This window comes from Eleutherodactylus coqui, chromosome 7 (genome assembly GCF_035609145.1).
Source record: "Eleutherodactylus coqui strain aEleCoq1 chromosome 7, aEleCoq1.hap1, whole genome shotgun sequence".
NCBI lineage: Eukaryota > Metazoa > Chordata > Amphibia > Anura > Eleutherodactylidae > Eleutherodactylus > Eleutherodactylus coqui.
In genome coordinates this window covers 49818849-49846348 of record NC_089843.1, presented here as the reverse complement: position 1 = coordinate 49846348, position 27500 = coordinate 49818849, and the positions used below count along the sequence as shown (strand labels likewise).

The window sequence follows — 27500 nt, the reverse complement described above, 5'->3', positions numbered from 1 at the left end:
TTCCTTTTTCCAAATTCTAGAATGTCATAAGTGGGATTGTAACCAATGCCTCCAGGAGGGCTCTCGCAGTCATCCGGAAAAACACACGTGTGAAAAATTGTGAAACGTAAAGAAAGAGTGGTCACGTTAAGAGTCCAATTCTTGGGATGAAGTATAAAGACTGGAGCTGTTTGTCATTAACTGGACTTTTTACTTCCTTGGTTCAAATTACTGGTTTAGAAGCAAGGTGTTCACATCTGCCTAGTATTTTTTAATCCTTCAGATACATCCTATTATTATCCTGATGAGGAAACCTAGGCAGCTCCGAAACATTTGGCCATAAAATAGTCTGTAGCTGTGTTAGTATGTTTCACTACCAACATGGTTCCAAGGTACTTCTTCTACCTATCAGCCTAGGCTTGCAGGAAAGGCCCCAGTGAGAATTGAACTCACGACCCCTGGTTTACGAGACCAGTGCTCTAACCTCTGAGTTATGAAGCCTGCCTGTGGCGCACTGCCACAAATTTTTTTCCACATTTGCACCAGAAAGTTAATTTACATTTTAAATATTTGCTCGTAGCACTACCTAAAACGCCATGAGTAGTGTTTAAGGAAAAGCATTCTGAAGGAAGTGGAATTTCAACCCACCACTCCAGGAGAGACAACAATGATTTTGAACGACACTTTACTTCAAAACAATAGACTGGAAAACACTCTCGGTTTTGTATGAAGAGTGTCCGCGCGCCCAGCAGAAGAGCATGCCATCGCACTGACCTACATGGCTATGAAAAGTTTCCGCAACCTGAAGAGAATACGGTGATGTTAATAGTGTAATTCTTGGAATGACATTTAAAGACTGCAGGACTTCGACATTATGGTTGTTGATTTGGAATTCCGGGGAACAAAAAATAGAACTCTTGATAGATTCTATCTCTTCCTCGGTCCACAAAACCCGTTCCAAAAGTATTCACAATACCCTAGACTAATAAATTAGGCCCCAGTGAGAATTGAACTCACGACCCCTGGTTTACAAGACCAGTGCTCTAACCCCTGAGCTATGAAGCCCATTTCTTCAACTACTCGCACACTGTTTTTCGTCCATTTCTACATTCCTTTTTCCAAATTCTAGAATGTCATAAGTGGGATTGTAACCAATGCCTCCAGGAGGGCTCTCGCAGTCATCCGGAAAAACACACGTGTGAAAAATTGTGAAACGTAAAGAAAGAGTGGTCACGTTAAGAGTCCAATTCTTGGGATGAAGTATAAAGACTGGAGCTGTTTGTCATTAACTGGACTTTTTACTTCCTTGGTTCAAATTACTGGTTTAGAAGCAAGGTGTTCACATCTGCCTAGTATTTTTTAATCCTTCAGATACATCCTATTATTATCCTGATGAGGAAACCTAGGCAGCTCCGAAACATTTGGCCATAAAATAGTCTGTAGCTGTGTTAGTATGGTTCACAACCAACATGGTTCCAAGGTACTTCTTCTACCTATCAGCCTAGGCTTGCAGGAAAGGCCCCAGTGAGAATTGAACTCACGACCCCTGGTTTACGAGACCAGTGCTCTAACCTCTGAGCTATGAAGCCTGCCTGTGGCGCACTGCCACAAATTTTTTTCCACATTTGCACCAGAAAGTTAATTTACATTTTAAATATTTGCAGGTAGCACTACCTAAAACGCCATGAGTAGTGTTTAAGGAAAAGCATTCTGAAGGAAGTGGAATTTCAACCCACCACTCCAGGAGAGACAACAATGATTTTGAACGACACTTTACTTCAAAACAATAGACTGGAAAACACTCTCGGTTTTGTATGAAGAGTGTCCGCGCGCCCAGCAGAAGAGCATGCCATCGCACTGACCTACATGGCTATGAAAAGTTTCCGCAACCTGAAGAGAATACGGTGATGTTAATAGTGTAATTCTTGGAATGACATTTAAAGACTGCAGGACTTCGACATTATGGTTGTTGATTTGGAATTCCGGGGAACAAAAAATAGAACTCTTGATAGATTCTATCTCTTCCTCGGTCCACAAAACCCGTTCCAAAAGTATTCACAATACCCTAGACTAATAAATTAGGCCCCAGTGAGAATTGAACTTACGACCCCTGGTTTACAAGACCAGTGCTCTAACCCCTGAGCTATGAAGCCCATTTCTTCAACTACTCGCACAGTGTTTTTCGTCCATTTCTACAGTCCTTTTTCCAAATTCTAGAATGTCATAAGTGGGATTGTAACCAATGCCTCCAGGAGGGCTCTCGCAGTCATCCGGAAAAACACACGTGTGAAAAATTGTGAAACGTAAAGAAAGAGTGGTCACGTTAAGAGTCCAATTCTTGGGATGAAGTATAAAGACTGGAGCTGTTTGTCATTAACTGGACTTTTTACTTCCTTGGTTCAAATTACTGGTTTAGAAGCAAGGTGTTCACATCTGCCTAGTATTTTTTAATCCTTCAGATACATCCTATTATTATCCTGATGAGGAAACCTAGGCAGCTCCGAAACATTTGGCCATAAAATAGTCTGTAGCTGTGTTAGTATGGTTCACAACCAACATGGTTCCAAGGTACTTCTTCTACCTATCAGCCTAGGCTTGCAGGAAAGGCCCCAGTGAGAATTGAACTCACGACCCCTGGTTTACGAGACCAGTGCTCTAACCTCTGAGCTATGAAGCCTGCCTGTGGCGCACTGCCACAAATTTTTTTCCACATTTGCACCAGAAAGTTAATTTACATTTTAAATATTTGCAGGTAGCACTACCTAAAACGCCATGAGTAGTGTTTAAGGAAAAGCATTCTGAAGGAAGTGGAATTTCAACCCACCACTCCAGGAGAGACAACAATGATTTTGAACGACACTTTACTTCAAAACAATAGACTGGAAAACACTCTCGGTTTTGTATGAAGAGTGTCCGCGCGCCCAGCAGAAGAGCATGCCATCGCACTGACCTACATGGCTATGAAAAGTTTCCGCAACCTGAAGAGAATACGGTGATGTTAATAGTGTAATTCTTGGAATGACATTTAAAGACTGCAGGACTTCGACATTATGGTTGTTGATTTGGAATTCCGGGGAACAAAAAATAGAACTCTTGATAGATTCTATCTCTTCCTCGGTCCACAAAACCCGTTCCAAAAGTATTCACAATACCCTAGACTAATAAATTAGGCCCCAGTGAGAATTGAACTCACGACCCCTGGTTTACAAGACCAGTGCTCTAACCCCTGAGCTATGAAGCCCATTTCTTCAACTACTCGCACAGTGTTTTTCGTCCATTTCTACATTCCTTTTTCCAAATTCTAGAATGTCATAAGTGGGATTGTAACCAATGCCTCCAGGAGGGCTCTCGCAGTCATCCGGAAAAACACACGTGTGAAAAATTGTGAAACGTAAAGAAAGAGTGGTCACGTTAAGAGTCCAATTCTTGGGATGAAGTATAAAGACTGGAGCTGTTTGTCATTAACTGGACTTTTTACTTCCTTGGTTCAAATTACTGGTTTAGAAGCAAGGTGTTCACATCTGCCTAGTATTTTTTAATCCTTCAGATACATCCTATTATTATCCTGATGAGGAAACCTAGGCAGCTCCGAAACATTTGGCCATAAAATAGTCTGTAGCTGTGTTAGTATGGTTCACAACCAACATGGTTCCAAGGTACTTCTTCTACCTATCAGCCTAGGCTTGCAGGAAAGGCCCCAGTGAGAATTGAACTCACGACCCCTGGTTTACGAGACCAGTGCTCTAACCTCTGAGCTATGAAGCCTGCCTGTGGCGCACTGCCACAAATTTTTTTCCACATTTGCACCAGAAAGTTAATTTACATTTTAAATATTTGCAGGTAGCACTACCTAAAACGCCATGAGTAGTGTTTAAGGAAAAGCATTCTGAAGGAAGTGGAATTTCAACCCACCACTCCAGGAGAGACAACAATGATTTTGAACGACACTTTACTTCAAAACAATAGACTGGAAAACACTCTCGGTTTTGTATGAAGAGTGTCCGCGCGCCCAGCAGAAGAGCATGCCATCGCACTGACCTACATGGCTATGAAAAGTTTCCGCAACCTGAAGAGAATACGGTGATGTTAATAGTGTAATTCTTGGAATGACATTTAAAGACTGCAGGACTTCGACATTATGGTTGTTGATTTGGAATTCCGGGGAACAAAAAATAGAACTCTTGATAGATTCTATCTCTTCCTCGGTCCACAAAACCCGTTCCAAAAGTATTCACAATACCCTAGACTAATAAATTAGGCCCCAGTGAGAATTGAACTCACGACCCCTGGTTTACAAGACCAGTGCTCTAACCCCTGAGCTATGAAGCCCATTTCTTCAACTACTCGCACAGTGTTTTTCGTCCATTTCTACATTCCTTTTTCCAAATTCTAGAATGTCATAAGTGGGATTGTAACCAATGCCTCCAGGAGGGCTCTCGCAGTCATCCGGAAAAACACACGTGTGAAAAATTGTGAAACGTAAAGAAAGAGTGGTCACGTTAAGAGTCCAATTCTTGGGATGAAGTATAAAGACTGGAGCTGTTTGTCATTAACTGGACTTTTTACTTCCTTGGTTCAAATTACTGGTTTAGAAGCAAGGTGTTCACATCTGCCTAGTATTTTTTAATCCTTCAGATACATCCTATTATTATCCTGATGAGGAAACCTAGGCAGCTCCGAAACATTTGGCCATAAAATAGTCTGTAGCTGTGTTAGTATGTTTCACTACCAACATGGTTCCAAGGTACTTCTTCTACCTATCAGCCTAGGCTTGCAGGAAAGGCCCCAGTGAGAATTGAACTCACGACCCCTGGTTTACGAGACCAGTGCTCTAACCTCTGAGCTATGAAGCCTGCCTGTGGCGCACTGCCACAAACGTTTTTCCACATTTGCACCAGAAAGTTAATTTACATTTTAAATATTTGCAGGTAGCACTACCTAAAACGCCATGAGTAGTGTTTAAGGAAAAGCATTCTGAAGGAAGTGGAATTTCAACCCACCACTCCAGGAGAGACAAAAATGATTTTGAACGACACTTTACTTCAAAACAATAGACTGGAAAACACTCTCGGTTTTGTATGAAGATTGTCCGCGCGCCCAGCAGAAGAGCATGCCATCGCACTGACCTACATGGCTATGAAAAGTTTCCGCAACCTGAAGAGAATACGGTGATGTTAATAGTGTAATTCTTGGAATGACATTTAAAGACTGCAGGACTTCGACATTATGGTTGTTGATTTGGAATTCCGGGGAACAAAAAATAGAACTCTTGATAGATTCTATCTCTTCCTCGGTCCACAAAACCCGTTCCAAAAGTATTCACAATACCCTAGACTAATAAATTAGGCCCCAGTGAGAATTGAACTCACGACCCCTGGTTTACAAGACCAGTGCTCTAACCCCTGAGCTATGAAGCCCATTTCTTCAACTACTCGCACACTGTTTTTCGTCCATTTCTACATTCCTTTTTCCAAATTCTAGAATGTCATAAGTGGGATTGTAACCAATGCCTCCAGGAGGGCTCTCGCAGTCATCCGGAAAAACACACGTGTGAAAAATTGTGAAACGTAAAGAAAGAGTGGTCACGTTAAGAGTCCAATTCTTGGGATGAAGTATAAAGACTGGAGCTGTTTGTCATTAACTGGACTTTTTACTTCCTTGGTTCAAATTACTGGTTTAGAAGCAAGGTGTTCACATCTGCCTAGTATTTTTTAATCCTTCAGATACATCCTATTATTATCCTGATGAGGAAACCTAGGCAGCTCCGAAACATTTGGCCATAAAATAGTCTGTAGCTGTGTTAGTATGTTTCACTACCAACATGGTTCCAAGGTACTTCTTCTACCTATCAGCCTAGGCTTGCAGGAAAGGCCCCAGTGAGAATTGAACTCACGACCCCTGGTTTACGAGACCAGTGCTCTAACCTCTGAGTTATGAAGCCTGCCTGTGGCGCACTGCCACAAATTTTTTTCCACATTTGCACCAGAAAGTTAATTTACATTTTAAATATTTGCAGGTAGCACTACCTAAAACGCCATGAGTAGTGTTTAAGGAAAAGCATTCTGAAGGAAGTGGAATTTCAACCCACCACTCCAGGAGAGACAACAATGATTTTGAACGACACTTTACTTCAAAACAATAGACTGGAAAACACTCTCGGTTTTGTATGAAGAGTGTCCGCGCGCCCAGCAGAAGAGCATGCCATCGCACTGACCTACATGGCTATGAAAAGTTTCCGCAACCTGAAGAGAATACGGTGATGTTAATAGTGTAATTCTTGGAATGACATTTAAAGACTGCAGGACTTCGACATTATGGTTGTTGATTTGGAATTCCGGGGAACAAAAAATAGAACTCTTGATAGATTCTATCTCTTCCTCGGTCCACAAAACCCGTTCCAAAAGTATTCACAATACCCTAGACTAATAAATTAGGCCCCAGTGAGAATTGAACTTACGACCCCTGGTTTACAAGACCAGTGCTCTAACCCCTGAGCTATGAAGCCCATTTCTTCAACTACTCGCACAGTGTTTTTCGTCCATTTCTACAGTCCTTTTTCCAAATTCTAGAATGTCATAAGTGGGATTGTAACCAATGCCTCCAGGAGGGCTCTCGCAGTCATCCGGAAAAACACACGTGTGAAAAATTGTGAAACGTAAAGAAAGAGTGGTCACGTTAAGAGTCCAATTCTTGGGATGAAGTATAAAGACTGGAGCTGTTTGTCATTAACTGGACTTTTTACTTCCTTGGTTCAAATTACTGGTTTAGAAGCAAGGTGTTCACATCTGCCTAGTATTTTTTAATCCTTCAGATACATCCTATTATTATCCTGATGAGGAAACCTAGGCAGCTCCGAAACATTTGGCCATAAAATAGTCTGTAGCTGTGTTAGTATGGTTCACAACCAACATGGTTCCAAGGTACTTCTTCTACCTATCAGCCTAGGCTTGCAGGAAAGGCCCCAGTGAGAATTGAACTCACGACCCCTGGTTTACGAGACCAGTGCTCTAACCTCTGAGCTATGAAGCCTGCCTGTGGCGCACTGCCACAAATTTTTTTCCACATTTGCACCAGAAAGTTAATTTACATTTTAAATATTTGCAGGTAGCACTACCTAAAACGCCATGAGTAGTGTTTAAGGAAAAGCATTCTGAAGGAAGTGGAATTTCAACCCACCACTCCAGGAGAGACAACAATGATTTTGAACGACACTTTACTTCAAAACAATAGACTGGAAAACACTCTCGGTTTTGTATGAAGAGTGTCCGCGCGCCCAGCAGAAGAGCATGCCATCGCACTGACCTACATGGCTATGAAAAGTTTCCGCAACCTGAAGAGAATACGGTGATGTTAATAGTGTAATTCTTGGAATGACATTTAAAGACTGCAGGACTTCGACATTATGGTTGTTGATTTGGAATTCCGGGGAACAAAAAATAGAACTCTTGATAGATTCTATCTCTTCCTCGGTCCACAAAACCCGTTCCAAAAGTATTCACAATACCCTAGACTAATAAATTAGGCCCCAGTGAGAATTGAACTCACGACCCCTGGTTTACAAGACCAGTGCTCTAACCCCTGAGCTATGAAGCCCATTTCTTCAACTACTCGCACAGTGTTTTTCGTCCATTTCTACATTCCTTTTTCCAAATTCTAGAATGTCATAAGTGGGATTGTAACCAATGCCTCCAGGAGGGCTCTCGCAGTCATCCGGAAAAACACACGTGTGAAAAATTGTGAAACGTAAAGAAAGAGTGGTCACGTTAAGAGTCCAATTCTTGGGATGAAGTATAAAGACTGGAGCTGTTTGTCATTAACTGGACTTTTTACTTCCTTGGTTCAAATTACTGGTTTAGAAGCAAGGTGTTCACATCTGCCTAGTATTTTTTAATCCTTCAGATACATCCTATTATTATCCTGATGAGGAAACCTAGGCAGCTCCGAAACATTTGGCCATAAAATAGTCTGTAGCTGTGTTAGTATGTTTCACTACCAACATGGTTCCAAGGTACTTCTTCTACCTATCAGCCTAGGCTTGCAGGAAAGGCCCCAGTGAGAATTGAACTCACGACCCCTGGTTTACGAGACCAGTGCTCTAACCTCTGAGCTATGAAGCCTGCCTGTGGCGCACTGCCACAAACGTTTTTCCACATTTGCACCAGAAAGTTAATTTACATTTTAAATATTTGCAGGTAGCACTACCTAAAACGCCATGAGTAGTGTTTAAGGAAAAGCATTCTGAAGGAAGTGGAATTTCAACCCACCACTCCAGGAGAGACAAAAATGATTTTGAACGACACTTTACTTCAAAACAATAGACTGGAAAACACTCTCGGTTTTGTATGAAGATTGTCCGCGCGCCCAGCAGAAGAGCATGCCATCGCACTGACCTACATGGCTATGAAAAGTTTCCGCAACCTGAAGAGAATACGGTGATGTTAATAGTGTAATTCTTGGAATGACATTTAAAGACTGCAGGACTTCGACATTATGGTTGTTGATTTGGAATTCCGGGGAACAAAAAATAGAACTCTTGATAGATTCTATCTCTTCCTCGGTCCACAAAACCCGTTCCAAAAGTATTCACAATACCCTAGACTAATAAATTAGGCCCCAGTGAGAATTGAACTCACGACCCCTGGTTTACAAGACCAGTGCTCTAACCCCTGAGCTATGAAGCCCATTTCTTCAACTACTCGCACACTGTTTTTCGTCCATTTCTACATTCCTTTTTCCAAATTCTAGAATGTCATAAGTGGGATTGTAACCAATGCCTCCAGGAGGGCTCTCGCAGTCATCCGGAAAAACACACGTGTGAAAAATTGTGAAACGTAAAGAAAGAGTGGTCACGTTAAGAGTCCAATTCTTGGGATGAAGTATAAAGACTGGAGCTGTTTGTCATTAACTGGACTTTTTACTTCCTTGGTTCAAATTACTGGTTTAGAAGCAAGGTGTTCACATCTGCCTAGTATTTTTTAATCCTTCAGATACATCCTATTATTATCCTGATGAGGAAACCTAGGCAGCTCCGAAACATTTGGCCATAAAATAGTCTGTAGCTGTGTTAGTATGTTTCACTACCAACATGGTTCCAAGGTACTTCTTCTACCTATCAGCCTAGGCTTGCAGGAAAGGCCCCAGTGAGAATTGAACTCACGACCCCTGGTTTACGAGACCAGTGCTCTAACCTCTGAGTTATGAAGCCTGCCTGTGGCGCACTGCCACAAATTTTTTTCCACATTTGCACCAGAAAGTTAATTTACATTTTAAATATTTGCTGGTAGCACTACCTAAAACGCCATGAGTAGTGTTTAAGGAAAAGCATTCTGAAGGAAGTGGAATTTCAACCCACCACTCCAGGAGAGACAACAATGATTTTGAACGACACTTTACTTCAAAACAATAGACTGGAAAACACTCTCGGTTTTGTATGAAGAGTGTCCGCGCGCCCAGCAGAAGAGCATGCCATCGCACTGACCTACATGGCTATGAAAAGTTTCCGCAACCTGAAGAGAATACGGTGATGTTAATAGTGTAATTCTTGGAATGACATTTAAAGACTGCAGGACTTCGACATTATGGTTGTTGATTTGGAATTCCGGGGAACAAAAAATAGAACTCTTGATAGATTCTATCTCTTCCTCGGTCCACAAAACCCGTTCCAAAAGTATTCACAATACCCTAGACTAATAAATTAGGCCCCAGTGAGAATTGAACTCACGACCCCTGGTTTACAAGACCAGTGCTCTAACCCCTGAGCTATGAAGCCCATTTCTTCAACTACTCGCACAGTGTTTTTCGTCCATTTCTACATTCCTTTTTCCAAATTCTAGAATGTCATAAGTGGGATTGTAACCAATGCCTCCAGGAGGGCTCTCGCAGTCATCCGGAAAAACACACGTGTGAAAAATTGTGAAACGTAAAGAAAGAGTGGTCACGTTAAGAGTCCAATTCTTGGGATGAAGTATAAAGACTGGAGCTGTTTGTCATTAACTGGACTTTTTACTTCCTTGGTTCAAATTACTGGTTTAGAAGCAAGGTGTTCACATCTGCCTAGTATTTTTTAATCCTTCAGATACATCCTATTATTATCCTGATGAGGAAACCTAGGCAGCTCCGAAACATTTGGCCATAAAATAGTCTGTAGCTGTGTTAGTATGGTTCACAACCAACATGGTTCCAAGGTACTTCTTCTACCTATCAGCCTAGGCTTGCAGGAAAGGCCCCAGTGAGAATTGAACTCACGACCCCTGGTTTACGAGACCAGTGCTCTAACCTCTGAGCTATGAAGCCTGCCTGTGGCGCACTGCCACAAATTTTTTTCCACATTTGCACCAGAAAGTTAATTTACATTTTAAATATTTGCAGGTAGCACTACCTAAAACGCCATGAGTAGTGTTTAAGGAAAAGCATTCTGAAGGAAGTGGAATTTCAACCCACCAGTCCAGGAGAGACAACAATGATTTTGAACGACACTTTACTTCAAAACAATAGACTGGAAAACACTCTCGGTTTTGTATGAAGAGTGTCCGCGCGCCCAGCAGAAGAGCATGCCATCGCACTGACCTACATGGCTATGAAAAGTTTCCGCAACCTGAAGAGAATACGGTGATGTTAATAGTGTAATTCTTGGAATGACATTTAAAGACTGCAGGACTTCGACATTATGGTTGTTGATTTGGAATTCCGGGGAACAAAAAATAGAACTCTTGATAGATTCTATCTCTTCCTCGGTCCACAAAACCCGTTCCAAAAGTATTCACAATACCCTAGACTAATAAATTAGGCCCCAGTGAGAATTGAACTCACGACCCCTGGTTTACAAGACCAGTGCTCTAACCCCTGAGCTATGAAGCCCATTTCTTCAACTACTCGCACAGTGTTTTTCGTCCATTTCTACATTCCTTTTTCCAAATTCTAGAATGTCATAAGTGGGATTGTAACCAATGCCTCCAGGAGGGCTCTCGCAGTCATCCGGAAAAACACACGTGTGAAAAATTGTGAAACGTAAAGAAAGAGTGGTCACGTTAAGAGTCCAATTCTTGGGATGAAGTATAAAGACTGGAGCTGTTTGTCATTAACTGGACTTTTTACTTCCTTGGTTCAAATTACTGGTTTAGAAGCAAGGTGTTCACATCTGCCTAGTATTTTTTAATCCTTCAGATACATCCTATTATTATCCTGATGAGGAAACCTAGGCAGCTCCGAAACATTTGGCCATAAAATAGTCTGTAGCTGTGTTAGTATGTTTCACTACCAACATGGTTCCAAGGTACTTCTTCTACCTATCAGCCTAGGCTTGCAGGAAAGGCCCCAGTGAGAATTGAACTCACGACCCCTGGTTTACGAGACCAGTGCTCTAACCTCTGAGCTATGAAGCCTGCCTGTGGCGCACTGCCACAAACGTTTTTCCACATTTGCACCAGAAAGTTAATTTACATTTTAAATATTTGCAGGTAGCACTACCTAAAACGCCATGAGTAGTGTTTAAGGAAAAGCATTCTGAAGGAAGTGGAATTTCAACCCACCACTCCAGGAGAGACAAAAATGATTTTGAACGACACTTTACTTCAAAACAATAGACTGGAAAACACTCTCGGTTTTGTATGAAGATTGTCCGCGCGCCCAGCAGAAGAGCATGCCATCGCACTGACCTACATGGCTATGAAAAGTTTCCGCAACCTGAAGAGAATACGGTGATGTTAATAGTGTAATTCTTGGAATGACATTTAAAGACTGCAGGACTTCGACATTATGGTTGTTGATTTGGAATTCCGGGGAACAAAAAATAGAACTCTTGATAGATTCTATCTCTTCCTCGGTCCACAAAACCCGTTCCAAAAGTATTCACAATACCCTAGACTAATAAATTAGGCCCCAGTGAGAATTGAACTCACGACCCCTGGTTTACAAGACCAGTGCTCTAACCCCTGAGCTATGAAGCCCATTTCTTCAACTACTCGCACAGTGTTTTTCGTCCATTTCTACATTCCTTTTTCCAAATTCTAGAATGTCATAAGTGGGATTGTAACCAATGCCTCCAGGAGGGCTCTCGCAGTCATCCGGAAAAACACACGTGTGAAAAATTGTGAAACGTAAAGAAAGAGTGGTCACGTTAAGAGTCCAATTCTTGGGATGAAGTATAAAGACTGGAGCTGTTTGTCATTAACTGGACTTTTTACTTCCTTGGTTCAAATTACTGGTTTAGAAGCAAGGTGTTCACATCTGCCTAGTATTTTTTAATCCTTCAGATACATCCTATTATTATCCTGATGAGGAAACCTAGGCAGCTCCGAAACATTTGGCCATGAAATAGTCTGTAGCTGTGTTAGTATGTTTCACTACCAACATGGTTCCAAGGTACTTCTTCTACCTATCAGCCTAGGCTTGCAGGAAAGGCCCCAGTGAGAATTGAACTCACGACCCCTGGTTTACGAGACCAGTGCTCTAACCTCTGAGCTATGAAGCCTGCCTGTGGCGCACTGCCACAAACGTTTTTCCACATTTGCACCAGAAAGTTAATTTACATTTTAAATATTTGCAGGTAGCACTACCTAAAACGCCATGAGTAGTGTTTAAGGAAAAGCATTCTGAAGGAAGTGGAATTTCAACCCACCACTCCAGGAGAGACAACAATGATTTTGAACGACACTTTACTTCAAAACAATAGACTGGAAAACACTCTCGGTTTTGTATGAAGAGTGTCCGCGCGCCCAGCAGAAGAGCATGCCATCGCACTGACCTACATGGCTATGAAAAGTTTCCGCAACCTGAAGAGAATACGGTGATGTTAATAGTGTAATTCTTGGAATGACATTTAAAGACTGCAGGACTTCGACATTATGGTTGTTGATTTGGAATTCCGGGGAACAAAAAATAGAACTCTTGATAGATTCTATCTCTTCCTCGGTCCACAAAACCCGTTCCAAAAGTATTCACAATACCCTAGACTAATAAATTAGGCCCCAGTGAGAATTGAGCTCACGACCCCCGGTTTACAAGACCAGTGCTCTAACCCCTGAGCTATGAAGCCCATTTCTTCAACTACTCGCACAGTGTTTTTCGTCCATTTCTACATTCCTTTTTCCAAATTCTAGAATGTCATAAGTGGGATTGTAACCAATGCCTCCAGGAGGGCTCTCGCAGTCATCCGGAAAAACACACGTGTGAAAAATTGTGAAACGTAAAGAAAGAGTGGTCACGTTAAGAGTCCAATTCTTGGGATGAAGTATAAAGACTGGAGCTGTTTGTCATTAACTGGACTTTTTACTTCCTTGGTTCAAATTACTGGTTTAGAAGCAAAGTGTTCACATCTGCCTAGTATTTTTTAATCCTTCAGATACATCCTATTATTATCATGATGAGGAAACCTAGGCAGCTCCGAAACATTTGGCCATAAAATAGTCTGTAGCTGTGTTAGTATGTTTCACTACCAACATGGTTCCAAGGTACTTCTTCTACCTATCAGCCTAGGCTTGCAGGAAAGGCCCCAGTGAGAATTGAACTCACGACCCCTGGTTTACGAGACCAGTGCTCTAACCTCTGAGCTATGAAGCCTGCCTGTGGCGCACTGCCACAAACGTTTTTCCACATTTGCACCAGAAAGTTAATTTACATTTTAAATATTTGCAGGTAGCACTACCTAAAACGCCATGAGTAGTGTTTAAGGAAAAGCATTCTGAAGGAAGTGGAATTTCAACCCACCACTCCAGGAGAGACAACAATGATTTTGAACGACACTTTACTTCAAAACAATAGACTGGAAAACACTCTCGGTTTTGTATGAAGAGTGTCCGCGCGCCCAGCAGAAGAGCATGCCATCGCACTGACCTACATGGCTATGAAAAGTTTCCGCAACCTGAAGAGAATACGGTGATGTTAATAGTGTAATTCTTGGAATGACATTTAAAGACTGCAGGACTTCGACATTATGGTTGTTGATTTGGAATTCCGGGGAACAAAAAATAGAACTCTTGATAGATTCTATCTCTTCCTCGGTCCACAAAACCCGTTCCAAAAGTATTCACAATACCCTAGACTAATAAATTAGGCCCCAGTGAGAATTGAACTCACGACCCCTGGTTTACAAGACCAGTGCTCTAACCCCTGAGCTATGAAGCCCATTTCTTCAACTACTCGCACAGTGTTTTTCGTCCATTTCTACATTCCTTTTTCCAAATTCTAGAATGTCATAAGTGGGATTGTAACCAATGCCTCCAGGAGGGCTCTCGCAGTCATCCGGAAAAACACACGTGTGAAAAATTGTGAAACGTAAAGAAAGAGTGGTCACGTTAAGAGTCCAATTCTTGGGATGAAGTATAAAGACTGGAGCTGTTTGTCATTAACTGGACTTTTTACTTCCTTGGTTCAAATTACTGGTTTAGAAGCAAGGTGTTCACATCTGCCTAGTATTTTTTAATCCTTCAGATACATCCTATTATTATCCTGATGAGGAAACCTAGGCAGCTCCGAAACATTTGGCCATAAAATAGTCTGTAGCTGTGTTAGTATGTTTCACTACCAACATGGTTCCAAGGTACTTCTTCTACCTATCAGCCTAGGCTTGCAGGAAAGGCCCCAGTGAGAATTGAACTCACGACCCCTGGTTTACGAGACCAGTGCTCTAACCTCTGAGTTATGAAGCCTGCCTGTGGCGCACTGCCACAAATTTTTTTCCACATTTGCACCAGAAAGTTAATTTACATTTTAAATATTTGCTCGTAGCACTACCTAAAACGCCATGAGTAGTGTTTAAGGAAAAGCATTCTGAAGGAAGTGGAATTTCAACCCACCACTCCAGGAGAGACAACAATGATTTTGAACGACACTTTACTTCAAAACAATAGACTGGAAAACACTCTCGGTTTTGTATGAAGAGTGTCCGCGCGCCCAGCAGAAGAGCATGCCATCGCACTGACCTACATGGCTATGAAAAGTTTCCGCAACCTGAAGAGAATACGGTGATGTTAATAGTGTAATTCTTGGAATGACATTTAAAGACTGCAGGACTTCGACATTATGGTTGTTGATTTGGAATTCCGGGGAACAAAAAATAGAACTCTTGATAGATTCTATCTCTTCCTCGGTCCACAAAACCCGTTCCAAAAGTATTCACAATACCCTAGACTAATAAATTAGGCCCCAGTGAGAATTGAACTCACGACCCCTGGTTTACAAGACCAGTGCTCTAACCCCTGAGCTATGAAGCCCATTTCTTCAACTACTCGCACAGTGTTTTTCGTCCATTTCTACATTCCTTTTTCCAAATTCTAGAATGTCATAAGTGGGATTGTAACCAATGCCTCCAGGAGGGCTCTCGCAGTCATCCGGAAAAACACACGTGTGAAAAATTGTGAAACGTAAAGAAAGAGTGGTCACGTTAAGAGTCCAATTCTTGGGATGAAGTATAAAGACTGGAGCTGTTTGTCATTAACTGGACTTTTTACTTCCTTGGTTCAAATTACTGGTTTAGAAGCAAGGTGTTCACATCTGCCTAGTATTTTTTAATCCTTCAGATACATCCTATTATTATCCTGATGAGGAAACCTAGGCAGCTCCGAAACATTTGGCCATAAAATAGTCTGTAGCTGTGTTAGTATGTTTCACTACCAACATGGTTCCAAGGTACTTCTTCTACCTATCAGCCTAGGCTTGCAGGAAAGGCCCCAGTGAGAATTGAACTCACGACCCCTGGTTTACGAGACCAGTGCTCTAACCTCTGAGCTATGAAGCCTGCCTGTGGCGCACTGCCACAAACGTTTTTCCACATTTGCACCAGAAAGTTAATTTACATTTTAAATATTTGCAGGTAGCACTACCTAAAACGCCATGAGTAGTGTTTAAGGAAAAGCATTCTGAAGGAAGTGGAATTTCAACCCACCACTCCAGGAGAGACAACAATGATTTTGAACGACACTTTACTTCAAAACAATAGACTGGAAAACACTCTCGGTTTTGTATGAAGAGTGTCCGCGCGCCCAGCAGAAGAGCATGCCATCGCACTGACCTACATGGCTATGAAAAGTTTCCGCAACCTGAAGAGAATACGGTGATGTTAATAGTGTAATTCTTGGAATGACATTTAAAGACTGCAGGACTTCGACATTATGGTTGTTGATTTGGAATTCCGGGGAACAAAAAATAGAACTCTTGATAGATTCTATCTCTTCCTCGGTCCACAAAACCCGTTCCAAAAGTATTCACAATACCCTAGACTAATAAATTAGGCCCCAGTGAGAATTGAACTCACGACCCCTGGTTTACAAGACCAGTGCTCTAACCCCTGAGCTATGAAGCCCATTTCTTCAACTACTCGCACAGTGTTTTTCGTCCATTTCTACATTCCTTTTTCCAAATTCTAGAATGTCATAAGTGGGATTGTAACCAATGCCTCCAGGAGGGCTCTCGCAGTCATCTGGAAAAACACACGTGTGAAAAATTGTGAAACGTAAAGAAAGAGTGGTCACGTTAAGAGTCCAATTCTTGGGATGAAGTATAAAGACTGGAGCTGTTTGTCATTAACTGGACTTTTTACTTCCTTGGTTCAAATTACTGGTTTAGAAGCAAGGTGTTCACATCTGCCTAGTATTTTTTAATCCTTCAGATACATCCTATTATTATCCTGATGAGGAAACCTAGGCAGCTCCGAAACATTTGGCCATAAAATAGTCTGTAGCTGTGTTAGTATGTTTCACTACCAACATGGTTCCAAGGTACTTCTTCTACCTATCAGCCTAGGCTTGCAGGAAAGGCCCCAGTGAGAATTGAACTCACGACCCCTGGTTTACGAGACCAGTGCTCTAACCTCTGAGCTATGAAGCCTGCCTGTGGCGCACTGCCACAAACGTTTTTCCACATTTGCACCAGAAAGTTAATTTACATTTTAAATATTTGCAGGTAGCACTACCTAAAACGCCATGAGTAGTGTTTAAGGAAAAGCATTCTGAAGGAAGTGGAATTTCAACCCACCACTCCAGGAGAGACAACAATGATTTTGAACGACACTTTACTTCAAAACAATAGACTGGAAAACACTCTCGGTTTTGTATGAAGAGTGTCCGCGCGCCCAGCAGAAGAGCATGCCATCGCACTGACCTACATGGCTATGAAAAGTTTCCGCAACCTGAAGAGAATACAGTGATGTTAATAGTGTAATTCTTGGAATGACATTTAAAGACTGCAGGACTTCGACATTATGGTTGTTGATTTGGAATTCCGGGGAACAAAAAATAGAACTCTTGATAGATTCTATCTCTTCCTCGGTCCACAAAACCTGTTCCAAAAGTATTCACAATACCCTAGACTAATAAATTAGGCCCCAGTGAGAATTGAACTCACGACCCCTGGTTTACAAGACCAGTGCTCTAACCCCTGAGCTATGAAGCCCATTTCTTCAACTACTCGCACAGTGTTTTTCGTCCATTTCTACATTCCTTTTTCCAAATTCTAGAATGTCATAAGTGGGATTGTAACCAATGCCTCCAGGAGGGCTCTCGCAGTCATCCGGAAAAACACACGTGTGAAAAATTGTGAAACGTAAAGAAAGAGTGGTCACGTTAAGAGTCCAATTCTTGGGATGAAGTATAAAGACTGGAGCTGTTTGTCATTAACTGGACTTTTTACTTCCTTGGTTCAAATTACTGGTTTAGAAGCAAGGTGTTCACATCTGCCTAGTATTTTTTAATCCTTCAGATACATCCTATTATTATCCTGATGAGGAAACCTAGGCAGCTCCGAAACATTTGGCCATAAAATAGTCTGTAGCTGTGTTAGTATGTTTCACTACCAACATGGTTCCAAGGTACTTCTTCTACCTATCAGCCTAGGCTTGCAGGAAAGGCCCCAGTGAGAATTGAACTCACGACCCCTGGTTTACGAGACCAGTGCTCTAACCTCTGAGCTATGAAGCCTGCCTGTGGCGCACTGCCACAAACGTTTTTCCACATTTGCACCAGAAAGTTAATTTACATTTTAAATATTTGCAGGTAGCACTACCTAAAACGCCATGAGTAGTGTTTAAGGAAAAGCATTCTGAAGGAAGTGGAATTTCAACCCACCACTCCAGGAGAGACAAAAATGATTTTGAACGACACTTTACTTCAAAACAATAGACTGGAAAACACTCTCGGTTTTGTATGAAGAGTGTCCGCGCGCCCAGCAGAAGAGCATGCCATCGCACTGACCTACATGGCTATGAAAAGTTTCCGCAACCTGAAGAGAATACGGTGATGTTAATAGTGTAATTCTTGGAATGACATTTAAAGACTGCAGGACTTCGACATTATGGTTGTTGATTTGGAATTCCGGGGAACAAAAAATAGAACTCTTGATAGATTCTATCTCTTCCTCGGTCCACAAAACCCGTTCCAAAAGTATTCACAATACCCTAGACTAATAAATTAGGCCCCAGTGAGAATTGAGCTCACGACCCCCGGTTTACAAGACCAGTGCTCTAACCCCTGAGCTATGAAGCCCATTTCTTCAACTACTCGCACAGTGTTTTTCGTCCATTTCTACATTCCTTTTTCCAAATTCTAGAATGTCATAAGTGGGATTGTAACCAATGCCTCCAGGAGGGCTCTCGCAGTCATCCGGAAAAACACACGTGTGAAAAATTGTGAAACGTAAAGAAAGAGTGGTCACGTTAAGAGTCCAATTCTTGGGATGAAGTATAAAGACTGGAGCTGTTTGTCATTAACTGGACTTTTTACTTCCTTGGTTCAAATTACTGGTTTAGAAGCAAAGTGTTCACATCTGCCTAGTATTTTTTAATCCTTCAGATACATCCTATTATTATCATGATGAGGAAACCTAGGCAGCTCCGAAACATTTGGCCATAAAATAGTCTGTAGCTGTGTTAGTATGTTTCACTACCAACATGGTTCCAAAGTACTTCTTCTACCTATCAGCCTAGGCTTGCAGGAAAGGCCCCAGTGAGAATTGAACTCACGACCCCTGGTTTACGAGACCAGTGCTCTAACCTCTGAGCTATGAAGCCTGCCTGTGGCGCACTGCCACAAATTTTTTTCCACATTTGCACCAGAAAGTTAATTTACATTTTAAATATTTGCTGGTAGCACTACCTAAAACGCCATGAGTAGTGTTTAAGGAAAAGCATTCTGAAGGAAGTGGAATTTCAACCCACCACTCCAGGAGAGACAACAATGATTTTGAACGACACTTTACTTCAAAACAATAGACTGGAAAACACTCTCGGTTTTGTATGAAGAGTGTCCGCGCGCCCAGCAGAAGAGCATGCCATCGCACTGACCTACATGGCTATGAAAAGTTTCCGCAACCTGAAGAGAATACGGTGATGTTAATAGTGTAATTCTTGGAATGACATTTAAAGACTGCAGGACTTCGACATTATGGTTGTTGATTTGGAATTCCGGGGAACAAAAAATAGAACTCTTGATAGATTCTATCTCTTCCTCGGTCCACAAAACCCGTTCCAAAAGTATTCACAATACCCTAGACTAATAAATTAGGCCCCAGTGAGAATTGAACTCACGACCCCTGGTTTACAAGACCAGTGCTCTAACCCCTGAGCTATGAAGCCCATTTCTTCAACTACTCGCACAGTGTTTTTCGTCCATTTCTACATTCCTTTTTCCAAATTCTAGAATGTCATAAGTGGGATTGTAACCAATGCCTCCAGGAGGGCTCTCGCAGTCATCTGGAAAAACACACGTGTGAAAAATTGTGAAACGTAAAGAAAGAGTGGTCACGTTAAGAGTCCAATTCTTGGGATGAAGTATAAAGACTGGAGCTGTTTGTCATTAACTGGACTTTTTACTTCCTTGGTTCAAATTACTGGTTTAGAAGCAAGGTGTTCACATCTGCCTAGTATTTTTTAATCCTTCAGATACATCCTATTATTATCCTGATGAGGAAACCTAGGCAGCTCCGAAACATTTGGCCATAAAATAGTCTGTAGCTGTGTTAGTATGTTTCACTACCAACATGGTTCCAAGGTACTTCTTCTACCTATCAGCCTAGGCTTGCAGGAAAGGCCCCAGTGAGAATTGAACTCACGACCCCTGGTTTACGAGACCAGTGCTCTAACCTCTGAGCTATGAAGCCTGCCTGTGGCGCACTGCCACAAACGTTTTTCCACATTTGCACCAGAAAGTTAATTTACATTTTAAATATTTGCAGGTAGCACTACCTAAAACGCCATGAGTAGTGTTTAAGGAAAAGCATTCTGAAGGAAGTGGAATTTCAACCCACCACTCCAGGAGAGACAACAATGATTTTGAACGACACTTTACTTCAAAACAATAGACTGGAAAACACTCTCGGTTTTGTATGAAGAGTGTCCGCGCGCCCAGCAGAAGAGCATGCCATCGCACTGACCTACATGGCTATGAAAAGTTTCCGCAACCTGAAGAGAATACAGTGATGTTAATAGTGTAATTCTTGGAATGACATTTAAAGACTGCAGGACTTCGACATTATGGTTGTTGATTTGGAATTCCGGGGAACAAAAAATAGAACTCTTGATAGATTCTATCTCTTCCTCGGTCCACAAAACCTGTTCCAAAAGTATTCACAATACCCTAGACTAATAAATTAGGCCCCAGTGAGAATTGAACTCACGACCCCTGGTTTACAAGACCAGTGCTCTAACCCCTGAGCTATGAAGCCCATTTCTTCAACTACTCGCACAGTGTTTTTCGTCCATTTCTACATTCCTTTTTCCAAATTCTAGAATGTCATAAGTGGGATTGTAACCAATGCCTCCAGGAGGGCTCTCGCAGTCATCTGGAAAAACACACGTGTGAAAAATTGTGAAACGTAAAGAAAGAGTGGTCACGTTAAGAGTCCAATTCTTGGGATGAAGTATAAAGACTGGAGCTGTTTGTCATTAACTGGACTTTTTACTTCCTTGGTTCAAATTACTGGTTTAGAAGCAAGGTGTTCACATCTGCCTAGTATTTTTTAATCCTTCAGATACATCCTATTATTATCCTGATGAGGAAACCTAGGCAGCTCCGAAACATTTGGCCATAAAATAGTCTGTAGCTGTGTTAGTATGTTTCACTACCAACATGGTTCCAAGGTACTTCTTCTACCTATCAGCCTAGGCTTGCAGGAAAGGCCCCAGTGAGAATTGAACTCACGACCCCTGGTTTACGAGACCAGTGCTCTAACCTCTGAGCTATGAAGCCTGCCTGTGGCGCACTGCCACAAACGTTTTTCCACATTTGCACCAGAAAGTTAATTTACATTTTAAATATTTGCAGGTAGCACTACCTAAAACGCCATGAGTAGTGTTTAAGGAAAAGCATTCTGAAGGAAGTGGAATTTCAACCCACCACTCCAGGAGAGACAACAATGATTTTGAACGACACTTTACTTCAAAACAATAGACTGGAAAACACTCTCGGTTTTGTATGAAGAGTGTCCGCGCGCCCAGCAGAAGAGCATGCCATCGCACTGACCTACATGGCTATGAAAAGTTTCCGCAACCTGAAGAGAATACAGTGATGTTAATAGTGTAATTCTTGGAATGACATTTAAAGACTGCAGGACTTCGACATTATGGTTGTTGATTTGGAATTCCGGGGAACAAAAAATAGAACTCTTGATAGATTCTATCTCTTCCTCGGTCCACAAAACCTGTTCCAAAAGTATTCACAATACCCTAGACTAATAAATTAGGCCCCAGTGAGAATTGAACTCACGACCCCTGGTTTACAAGACCAGTGCTCTAACCCCTGAGCTATGAAGCCCATTTCTTCAACTACTCGCACAGTGTTTTTCGTCCATTTCTACATTCCTTTTTCCAAATTCTAGAATGTCATAAGTGGGATTGTAACCAATGCCTCCAGGAGGGCTCTCGCAGTCATCCGGAAAAACACACGTGTGAAAAATTGTGAAACGTAAAGAAAGAGTGGTCACGTTAAGAGTCCAATTCTTGGGATGAAGTATAAAGACTGGAGCTGTTTGTCATTAACTGGACTTTTTACTTCCTTGGTTCAAATTACTGGTTTAGAAGCAAGGTGTTCACATCTGCCTAGTATTTTTTAATCCTTCAGATACATCCTATTATTATCCTGATGAGGAAACCTAGGCAGCTCCGAAACATTTGGCCATAAAATAGTCTGTAGCTGTGTTAGTATGGTTCACAACCAACATGGTTCCAAGGTACTTCTTCTACCTATCAGCCTAGGCTTGCAGGAAAGGCCCCAGTGAGAATTGAACTCACGACCCCTGGTTTACGAGACCAGTGCTCTAACCTCTGAGCTATGAAGCCTGCCTGTGGCGCACTGCCACAAATTTTTTTCCACATTTGCACCAGAAAGTTAATTTACATTTTAAATATTTGCAGGTAGCACTACCTAAAACGCCATGAGTAGTGTTTAAGGAAAAGCATTCTGAAGGAAGTGGAATTTCAACCCACCACTCCAGGAGAGACAAAAATGATTTTGAACGACACTTTACTTCAAAACAATAGACTGGAAAACACTCTCGGTTTTGTATGAAGAGTGTCCGCGCGCCCAGCAGAAGAGCATGCCATCGCACTGACCTACATGGCTATGAAAAGTTTCCGCAACCTGAAGAGAATACGGTGATGTTAATAGTGTAATTCTTGGAATGACATTTAAAGACTGCAGGACTTCGACATTATGGTTGTTGATTTGGAATTCCGGGGAACAAAAAATAGAACTCTTGATAGATTCTATCTCTTCCTCGGTCCACAAAACCCGTTCCAAAAGTATTCACAATACCCTAGACTAATAAATTAGGCCCCAGTGAGAATTGAGCTCACGACCCCCGGTTTACAAGACCAGTGCTCTAACCCCTGAGCTATGAAGCCCATTTCTTCAACTACTCGCACAGTGTTTTTCGTCCATTTCTACATTCCTTTTTCCAAATTCTAGAATGTCATAAGTGGGATTGTAACCAATGCCTCCAGGAGGGCTCTCGCAGTCATCCGGAAAAACACACGTGTGAAAAATTGTGAAACGTAAAGAAAGAGTGGTCACGTTAAGAGTCCAATTCTTGGGATGAAGTATAAAGACTGGAGCTGTTTGTCATTAACTGGACTTTTTACTTCCTTGGTTCAAATTACTGGTTTAGAAGCAAAGTGTTCACATCTGCCTAGTATTTTTTAATCCTTCAGATACATCCTATTATTATCATGATGAGGAAACCTAGGCAGCTCCGAAACATTTGGCCATAAAATAGTCTGTAGCTGTGTTAGTATGTTTCACTACCAACATGGTTCCAAAGTACTTCTTCTACCTATCAGCCTAGGCTTGCAGGAAAGGCCCCAGTGAGAATTGAACTCACGACCCCTGGTTTACGAGACCAGTGCTCTAACCTCTGAGCTATGAAGCCTGCCTGTGGCGCACTGCCACAAATTTTTTTCCACATTTGCACCAGAAAGTTAATTTACATTTTAAATATTTGCTGGTAGCACTACCTAAAACGCCATGAGTAGTGTTTAAGGAAAAGCATTCTGAAGGAAGTGGAATTTCAACCCACCACTCCAGGAGAGACAACAATGATTTTGAACGACACTTTACTTCAAAACAATAGACTGGAAAACACTCTCGGTTTTGTATGAAGAGTGTCCGCGCGCCCAGCAGAAGAGCATGCCATCGCACTGACCTACATGGCTATGAAAAGTTTCCGCAACCTGAAGAGAATACGGTGATGTTAATAGTGTAATTCTTGGAATGACATTTAAAGACTGCAGGACTTCGACATTATGGTTGTTGATTTGGAATTCCGGGGAACAAAAAATAGAACTCTTGATAGATTCTATCTCTTCCTCGGTCCACAAAACCCGTTCCAAAAGTATTCACAATACCCTAGACTAATAAATTAGGCCCCAGTGAGAATTGAACTCACGACCCCTGGTTTACAAGACCAGTGCTCTAACCCCTGAGCTATGAAGCCCATTTCTTCAACTACTCGCACAGTGTTTTTCGTCCATTTCTACATTCCTTTTTCCAAATTCTAGAATGTCATAAGTGGGATTGTAACCAATGCCTCCAGGAGGGCTCTCGCAGTCATCTGGAAAAACACACGTGTGAAAAATTGTGAAACGTAAAGAAAGAGTGGTCACGTTAAGAGTCCAATTCTTGGGATGAAGTATAAAGACTGGAGCTGTTTGTCATTAACTGGACTTTTTACTTCCTTGGTTCAAATTACTGGTTTAGAAGCAAGGTGTTCACATCTGCCTAGTATTTTTTAATCCTTCAGATACATCCTATTATTATCCTGATGAGGAAACCTAGGCAGCTCCGAAACATTTGGCCATAAAATAGTCTGTAGCTGTGTTAGTATGTTTCACTACCAACATGGTTCCAAGGTACTTCTTCTACCTATCAGCCTAGGCTTGCAGGAAAGGCCCCAGTGAGAATTGAACTCACGACCCCTGGTTTACGAGACCAGTGCTCTAACCTCTGAGCTATGAAGCCTGCCTGTGGCGCACTGCCACAAACGTTTTTCCACATTTGCACCAGAAAGTTAATTTACATTTTAAATATTTGCAGGTAGCACTACCTAAAACGCCATGAGTAGTGTTTAAGGAAAAGCATTCTGAAGGAAGTGGAATTTCAACCCACCACTCCAGGAGAGACAACAATGATTTTGAACGACACTTTACTTCAAAACAATAGACTGGAAAACACTCTCGGTTTTGTATGAAGAGTGTCCGCGCGCCCAGCAGAAGAGCATGCCATCGCACTGACCTACATGGCTATGAAAAGTTTCCGCAACCTGAAGAGAATACAGTGATGTTAATAGTGTAATTCTTGGAATGACATTTAAAGACTGCAGGACTTCGACATTATGGTTGTTGATTTGGAATTCCGGGGAACAAAAAATAGAACTCTTGATAGATTCTATCTCTTCCTCGGTCCACAAAACCTGTTCCAAAAGTATTCACAATACCCTAGACTAATAAATTAGGCCCCAGTGAGAATTGAACTCACGACCCCTGGTTTACAAGACCAGTGCTCTAACCCCTGAGCTATGAAGCCCATTTCTTCAACTACTCGCACAGTGTTTTTCGTCCATTTCTACATTCCTTTTTCCAAATTCTAGAATGTCATAAGTGGGATTGTAACCAATGCCTCCAGGAGGGCTCTCGCAGTCATCCGGAAAAACACACGTGTGAAAAATTGTGAAACGTAAAGAAAGAGTGGTCACGTTAAGAGTCCAATTCTTGGGATGAAGTATAAAGACTGGAGCTGTTTGTCATTAACTGGACTTTTTACTTCCTTGGTTCAAATTACTGGTTTAGAAGCAAGGTGTTCACATCTGCCTAGTATTTTTTAATCCTTCAGATACATCCTATTATTATCCTGATGAGGAAACCTAGGCAGCTCCGAAACATTTGGCCATAAAATAGTCTGTAGCTGTGTTAGTATGTTTCACTACCAACATGGTTCCAAGGTACTTCTTCTACCTATCAGCCTAGGCTTGCAGGAAAGGCCCCAGTGAGAATTGAACTCACGACCCCTGGTTTACGAGACCAGTGCTCTAACCTCTGAGCTATGAAGCCTGCCTGTGGCGCACTGCCACAAACGTTTTTCCACATTTGCACCAGAAAGTTAATTTACATTTTAAATATTTGCAGGTAGCACTACCTAAAACGCCATGAGTAGTGTTTAAGGAAAAGCATTCTGAAGGAAGTGGAATTTCAACCCACCACTCCAGGAGAGACAAAAATGATTTTGAACGACACTTTACTTCAAAACAATAGACTGGAAAACACTCTCGGTTTTGTATGAAGAGTGTCCGCGCGCCCAGCAGAAGAGCATGCCATCGCACTGACCTACATGGCTATGAAAAGTTTCCGCAACCTGAAGAGAATACGGTGATGTTAATAGTGTAATTCTTGGAATGACATTTAAAGACTGCAGGACTTCGACATTATGGTTGTTGATTTGGAATTCCGGGGAACAAAAAATAGAACTCTTGATAGATTCTATCTCTTCCTCGGTCCACAAAACCCGTTCCAAAAGTATTCACAATACCCTAGACTAATAAATTAGGCCCCAGTGAGAATTGAGCTCACGACCCCCGGTTTACAAGACCAGTGCTCTAACCCCTGAGCTATGAAGCCCATTTCTTCAACTACTCGCACAGTGTTTTTCGTCCATTTCTACATTCCTTTTTCCAAATTCTAGAATGTCATAAGTGGGATTGTAACCAATGCCTCCAGGAGGGCTCTCGCAGTCATCCGGAAAAACACACGTGTGAAAAATTGTGAAACGTAAAGAAAGAGTGGTCACGTTAAGAGTCCAATTCTTGGGATGAAGTATAAAGACTGGAGCTGTTTGTCATTAACTGGACTTTTTACTTCCTTGGTTCAAATTACTGGTTTAGAAGCAAAGTGTTCACATCTGCCTAGTATTTTTTAATCCTTCAGATACATCCTATTATTATCATGATGAGGAAACCTAGGCAGCTCCGAAACATTTGGCCATAAAATAGTCTGTAGCTGTGTTAGTATGTTTCACTACCAACATGGTTCCAAAGTACTTCTTCTACCTATCAGCCTAGGCTTGCAGGAAAGGCCCCAGTGAGAATTGAACTCACGACCCCTGGTTTACGAGACCAGTGCTCTAACCTCTGAGCTATGAAGCCTGCCTGTGGCGCACTGCCACAAATTTTTTTCCACATTTGCACCAGAAAGTTAATTTACATTTTAAATATTTGCTGGTAGCACTACCTAAAACGCCATGAGTAGTGTTTAAGGAAAAGCATTCTGAAGGAAGTGGAATTTCAACCCACCACTCCAGGAGAGACAACAATGATTTTGAACGACACTTTACTTCAAAACAATAGACTGGAAAACACTCTCGGTTTTGTATGAAGAGTGTCCGCGCGCCCAGCAGAAGAGCATGCCATCGCACTGACCTACATGGCTATGAAAAGTTTCCGCAACCTGAAGAGAATACGGTGATGTTAATAGTGTAATTCTTGGAATGACATTTAAAGACTGCAGGACTTCGACATTATGGTTGTTGATTTGGAATTCCGGGGAACAAAAAATAGAACTCTTGATAGATTCTATCTCTTCCTCGGTCCACAAAACCCGTTCCAAAAGTATTCACAATACCCTAGACTAATAAATTAGGCCCCAGTGAGAATTGAACTCACGACCCCTGGTTTACAAGACCAGTGCTCTAACCCCTGAGCTATGAAGCCCATTTCTTCAACTACTCGCACAGTGTTTTTCGTCCATTTCTACATTCCTTTTTCCAAATTCTAGAATGTCATAAGTGGGATTGTAACCAATGCCTCCAGGAGGGCTCTCGCAGTCATCTGGAAAAACACACGTGTGAAAAATTGTGAAACGTAAAGAAAGAGTGGTCACGTTAAGAGTCCAATTCTTGGGATGAAGTATAAAGACTGGAGCTGTTTGTCATTAACTGGACTTTTTACTTCCTTGGTTCAAATTACTGGTTTAGAAGCAAGGTGTTCACATCTGCCTAGTATTTTTTAATCCTTCAGATACATCCTATTATTATCCTGATGAGGAAACCTAGGCA

General features: G+C 41.8%; 44 non-coding genes across 44 annotated transcripts; all 44 read right to left on the bottom strand.

Moving 5' to 3' along the window:
- Positions 1 to 407: 407 nt before the first annotated feature.
- On the bottom strand, positions 408 to 480 carry TRNAT-CGU (transfer RNA threonine (anticodon CGU)). The gene has a single exon. It is a non-coding gene; the product is annotated as a tRNA-Thr (tRNA).
- A 491-nt stretch (positions 481 to 971) lies between these two features.
- Positions 972 to 1044, bottom strand: TRNAT-UGU (transfer RNA threonine (anticodon UGU)). The gene has a single exon. It is a non-coding gene; the product is annotated as a tRNA-Thr (tRNA).
- Positions 1045 to 1495: 451 nt separating this feature from the next.
- Positions 1496 to 1568, bottom strand: TRNAT-CGU (transfer RNA threonine (anticodon CGU)). Its single transcript has one exon. It is a non-coding gene; the product is annotated as a tRNA-Thr (tRNA).
- A 1015-nt stretch (positions 1569 to 2583) lies between these two features.
- On the bottom strand, positions 2584 to 2656 carry TRNAT-CGU (transfer RNA threonine (anticodon CGU)). The gene has a single exon. It is a non-coding gene; the product is annotated as a tRNA-Thr (tRNA).
- A 491-nt stretch (positions 2657 to 3147) lies between these two features.
- Positions 3148 to 3220, bottom strand: TRNAT-UGU (transfer RNA threonine (anticodon UGU)). The gene has a single exon. It is a non-coding gene; the product is annotated as a tRNA-Thr (tRNA).
- Positions 3221 to 3671: 451 nt separating this feature from the next.
- On the bottom strand, positions 3672 to 3744 carry TRNAT-CGU (transfer RNA threonine (anticodon CGU)). Its single transcript has one exon. It is a non-coding gene; the product is annotated as a tRNA-Thr (tRNA).
- Positions 3745 to 4235: 491 nt separating this feature from the next.
- TRNAT-UGU (transfer RNA threonine (anticodon UGU)) lies at positions 4236 to 4308 on the bottom strand. The gene has a single exon. It is a non-coding gene; the product is annotated as a tRNA-Thr (tRNA).
- A 451-nt stretch (positions 4309 to 4759) lies between these two features.
- TRNAT-CGU (transfer RNA threonine (anticodon CGU)) lies at positions 4760 to 4832 on the bottom strand. The gene has a single exon. It is a non-coding gene; the product is annotated as a tRNA-Thr (tRNA).
- Positions 4833 to 5323: 491 nt separating this feature from the next.
- TRNAT-UGU (transfer RNA threonine (anticodon UGU)) lies at positions 5324 to 5396 on the bottom strand. Its single transcript has one exon. It is a non-coding gene; the product is annotated as a tRNA-Thr (tRNA).
- Positions 5397 to 5847: 451 nt separating this feature from the next.
- Positions 5848 to 5920, bottom strand: TRNAT-CGU (transfer RNA threonine (anticodon CGU)). The gene has a single exon. It is a non-coding gene; the product is annotated as a tRNA-Thr (tRNA).
- Positions 5921 to 6935: 1015 nt separating this feature from the next.
- TRNAT-CGU (transfer RNA threonine (anticodon CGU)) lies at positions 6936 to 7008 on the bottom strand. Its single transcript has one exon. It is a non-coding gene; the product is annotated as a tRNA-Thr (tRNA).
- A 491-nt stretch (positions 7009 to 7499) lies between these two features.
- On the bottom strand, positions 7500 to 7572 carry TRNAT-UGU (transfer RNA threonine (anticodon UGU)). Its single transcript has one exon. It is a non-coding gene; the product is annotated as a tRNA-Thr (tRNA).
- Positions 7573 to 8023: 451 nt separating this feature from the next.
- On the bottom strand, positions 8024 to 8096 carry TRNAT-CGU (transfer RNA threonine (anticodon CGU)). Its single transcript has one exon. It is a non-coding gene; the product is annotated as a tRNA-Thr (tRNA).
- A 491-nt stretch (positions 8097 to 8587) lies between these two features.
- Positions 8588 to 8660, bottom strand: TRNAT-UGU (transfer RNA threonine (anticodon UGU)). The gene has a single exon. It is a non-coding gene; the product is annotated as a tRNA-Thr (tRNA).
- Positions 8661 to 9111: 451 nt separating this feature from the next.
- Positions 9112 to 9184, bottom strand: TRNAT-CGU (transfer RNA threonine (anticodon CGU)). The gene has a single exon. It is a non-coding gene; the product is annotated as a tRNA-Thr (tRNA).
- Positions 9185 to 9675: 491 nt separating this feature from the next.
- TRNAT-UGU (transfer RNA threonine (anticodon UGU)) lies at positions 9676 to 9748 on the bottom strand. Its single transcript has one exon. It is a non-coding gene; the product is annotated as a tRNA-Thr (tRNA).
- A 451-nt stretch (positions 9749 to 10199) lies between these two features.
- TRNAT-CGU (transfer RNA threonine (anticodon CGU)) lies at positions 10200 to 10272 on the bottom strand. The gene has a single exon. It is a non-coding gene; the product is annotated as a tRNA-Thr (tRNA).
- Positions 10273 to 10763: 491 nt separating this feature from the next.
- On the bottom strand, positions 10764 to 10836 carry TRNAT-UGU (transfer RNA threonine (anticodon UGU)). The gene has a single exon. It is a non-coding gene; the product is annotated as a tRNA-Thr (tRNA).
- A 451-nt stretch (positions 10837 to 11287) lies between these two features.
- On the bottom strand, positions 11288 to 11360 carry TRNAT-CGU (transfer RNA threonine (anticodon CGU)). The gene has a single exon. It is a non-coding gene; the product is annotated as a tRNA-Thr (tRNA).
- A 491-nt stretch (positions 11361 to 11851) lies between these two features.
- TRNAT-UGU (transfer RNA threonine (anticodon UGU)) lies at positions 11852 to 11924 on the bottom strand. The gene has a single exon. It is a non-coding gene; the product is annotated as a tRNA-Thr (tRNA).
- A 451-nt stretch (positions 11925 to 12375) lies between these two features.
- Positions 12376 to 12448, bottom strand: TRNAT-CGU (transfer RNA threonine (anticodon CGU)). Its single transcript has one exon. It is a non-coding gene; the product is annotated as a tRNA-Thr (tRNA).
- A 1015-nt stretch (positions 12449 to 13463) lies between these two features.
- On the bottom strand, positions 13464 to 13536 carry TRNAT-CGU (transfer RNA threonine (anticodon CGU)). The gene has a single exon. It is a non-coding gene; the product is annotated as a tRNA-Thr (tRNA).
- A 491-nt stretch (positions 13537 to 14027) lies between these two features.
- TRNAT-UGU (transfer RNA threonine (anticodon UGU)) lies at positions 14028 to 14100 on the bottom strand. The gene has a single exon. It is a non-coding gene; the product is annotated as a tRNA-Thr (tRNA).
- Positions 14101 to 14551: 451 nt separating this feature from the next.
- Positions 14552 to 14624, bottom strand: TRNAT-CGU (transfer RNA threonine (anticodon CGU)). The gene has a single exon. It is a non-coding gene; the product is annotated as a tRNA-Thr (tRNA).
- A 491-nt stretch (positions 14625 to 15115) lies between these two features.
- On the bottom strand, positions 15116 to 15188 carry TRNAT-UGU (transfer RNA threonine (anticodon UGU)). The gene has a single exon. It is a non-coding gene; the product is annotated as a tRNA-Thr (tRNA).
- Positions 15189 to 15639: 451 nt separating this feature from the next.
- Positions 15640 to 15712, bottom strand: TRNAT-CGU (transfer RNA threonine (anticodon CGU)). Its single transcript has one exon. It is a non-coding gene; the product is annotated as a tRNA-Thr (tRNA).
- A 491-nt stretch (positions 15713 to 16203) lies between these two features.
- On the bottom strand, positions 16204 to 16276 carry TRNAT-UGU (transfer RNA threonine (anticodon UGU)). The gene has a single exon. It is a non-coding gene; the product is annotated as a tRNA-Thr (tRNA).
- A 451-nt stretch (positions 16277 to 16727) lies between these two features.
- Positions 16728 to 16800, bottom strand: TRNAT-CGU (transfer RNA threonine (anticodon CGU)). The gene has a single exon. It is a non-coding gene; the product is annotated as a tRNA-Thr (tRNA).
- Positions 16801 to 17291: 491 nt separating this feature from the next.
- TRNAT-UGU (transfer RNA threonine (anticodon UGU)) lies at positions 17292 to 17364 on the bottom strand. The gene has a single exon. It is a non-coding gene; the product is annotated as a tRNA-Thr (tRNA).
- A 451-nt stretch (positions 17365 to 17815) lies between these two features.
- Positions 17816 to 17888, bottom strand: TRNAT-CGU (transfer RNA threonine (anticodon CGU)). Its single transcript has one exon. It is a non-coding gene; the product is annotated as a tRNA-Thr (tRNA).
- Positions 17889 to 18903: 1015 nt separating this feature from the next.
- TRNAT-CGU (transfer RNA threonine (anticodon CGU)) lies at positions 18904 to 18976 on the bottom strand. The gene has a single exon. It is a non-coding gene; the product is annotated as a tRNA-Thr (tRNA).
- A 491-nt stretch (positions 18977 to 19467) lies between these two features.
- TRNAT-UGU (transfer RNA threonine (anticodon UGU)) lies at positions 19468 to 19540 on the bottom strand. The gene has a single exon. It is a non-coding gene; the product is annotated as a tRNA-Thr (tRNA).
- A 451-nt stretch (positions 19541 to 19991) lies between these two features.
- TRNAT-CGU (transfer RNA threonine (anticodon CGU)) lies at positions 19992 to 20064 on the bottom strand. Its single transcript has one exon. It is a non-coding gene; the product is annotated as a tRNA-Thr (tRNA).
- A 491-nt stretch (positions 20065 to 20555) lies between these two features.
- TRNAT-UGU (transfer RNA threonine (anticodon UGU)) lies at positions 20556 to 20628 on the bottom strand. Its single transcript has one exon. It is a non-coding gene; the product is annotated as a tRNA-Thr (tRNA).
- Positions 20629 to 21079: 451 nt separating this feature from the next.
- On the bottom strand, positions 21080 to 21152 carry TRNAT-CGU (transfer RNA threonine (anticodon CGU)). Its single transcript has one exon. It is a non-coding gene; the product is annotated as a tRNA-Thr (tRNA).
- A 491-nt stretch (positions 21153 to 21643) lies between these two features.
- Positions 21644 to 21716, bottom strand: TRNAT-UGU (transfer RNA threonine (anticodon UGU)). Its single transcript has one exon. It is a non-coding gene; the product is annotated as a tRNA-Thr (tRNA).
- Positions 21717 to 22167: 451 nt separating this feature from the next.
- TRNAT-CGU (transfer RNA threonine (anticodon CGU)) lies at positions 22168 to 22240 on the bottom strand. Its single transcript has one exon. It is a non-coding gene; the product is annotated as a tRNA-Thr (tRNA).
- A 1015-nt stretch (positions 22241 to 23255) lies between these two features.
- TRNAT-CGU (transfer RNA threonine (anticodon CGU)) lies at positions 23256 to 23328 on the bottom strand. Its single transcript has one exon. It is a non-coding gene; the product is annotated as a tRNA-Thr (tRNA).
- Positions 23329 to 23819: 491 nt separating this feature from the next.
- Positions 23820 to 23892, bottom strand: TRNAT-UGU (transfer RNA threonine (anticodon UGU)). The gene has a single exon. It is a non-coding gene; the product is annotated as a tRNA-Thr (tRNA).
- A 451-nt stretch (positions 23893 to 24343) lies between these two features.
- On the bottom strand, positions 24344 to 24416 carry TRNAT-CGU (transfer RNA threonine (anticodon CGU)). The gene has a single exon. It is a non-coding gene; the product is annotated as a tRNA-Thr (tRNA).
- Positions 24417 to 24907: 491 nt separating this feature from the next.
- On the bottom strand, positions 24908 to 24980 carry TRNAT-UGU (transfer RNA threonine (anticodon UGU)). The gene has a single exon. It is a non-coding gene; the product is annotated as a tRNA-Thr (tRNA).
- Positions 24981 to 25431: 451 nt separating this feature from the next.
- TRNAT-CGU (transfer RNA threonine (anticodon CGU)) lies at positions 25432 to 25504 on the bottom strand. Its single transcript has one exon. It is a non-coding gene; the product is annotated as a tRNA-Thr (tRNA).
- Positions 25505 to 26519: 1015 nt separating this feature from the next.
- On the bottom strand, positions 26520 to 26592 carry TRNAT-CGU (transfer RNA threonine (anticodon CGU)). Its single transcript has one exon. It is a non-coding gene; the product is annotated as a tRNA-Thr (tRNA).
- Positions 26593 to 27083: 491 nt separating this feature from the next.
- TRNAT-UGU (transfer RNA threonine (anticodon UGU)) lies at positions 27084 to 27156 on the bottom strand. Its single transcript has one exon. It is a non-coding gene; the product is annotated as a tRNA-Thr (tRNA).
- Between the last annotated feature and the right edge of the window lie 344 nt (positions 27157 to 27500).